The sequence below is a fragment of the Arachis ipaensis genome, chromosome B08 (assembly GCF_000816755.2).
Source record: "Arachis ipaensis cultivar K30076 chromosome B08, Araip1.1, whole genome shotgun sequence".
Taxonomy (NCBI): domain Eukaryota; kingdom Viridiplantae; phylum Streptophyta; class Magnoliopsida; order Fabales; family Fabaceae; genus Arachis; species Arachis ipaensis.
This window is the reverse complement of record NC_029792.2, coordinates 4,850,067-4,850,790: the sequence shown is the minus strand read 5'-3', so window position 1 is coordinate 4,850,790 and position 724 is coordinate 4,850,067.

The following is a 724-nucleotide window of genomic DNA, read 5'->3' as shown; positions in this document are numbered from 1 at the left end:
AAAAAGTATAAAATTATCATAATAATATATAGTAACAATAATAAATATATAATTATCACGAAACATATAAATTAAATAACATATATAATGATTATTATATTATTGTGGTTCAAAATTTAGCGTTAATCTACCTTATTCTTTTACGATACCATCACAGTTACCTCCTCTATTCTAAAGTTGGCTTCTTCAATTAAAAATTGCATCGCTTCCTGTAATCCTATTAGTATATATTGCTTCTATCATTGTTTGTGTATCGGTATAAATTAATAAAGTTAATTACCATAAAAAATATTGTAATAAATATATGATATACATGCTGATTCAACATGTTATAATAATTTATTAATAAAAATGTGAAATTTGTGATTTTATATATATAAATAAAAAAATACCCCACCAAGAGCAGCTTTAGTTTGTGGGTTCTAAATCTAATTGGTGTATCAATCATCTTGGATGCCATTTATGAGAGTGTCGGTGGAAATGGTTCTCAATCTTCTAGACTTCTAGTACTAATAAAAATTGACAGCGCAGACACTAGTGATTATAATCACCAATGCAATTTGTAATAACCCGAATTTGATTAATTATTATTAAGTATATATTGTTAAACAAATGCTACTTGGTCTTATTAAGAGACGTTGGGTCCTTTAGGAACATCATATGCACATCAAGTCTTGTCACTTTCATCCTTTGCCAATATAATTCGTGGTTGTAGGGTGTGATT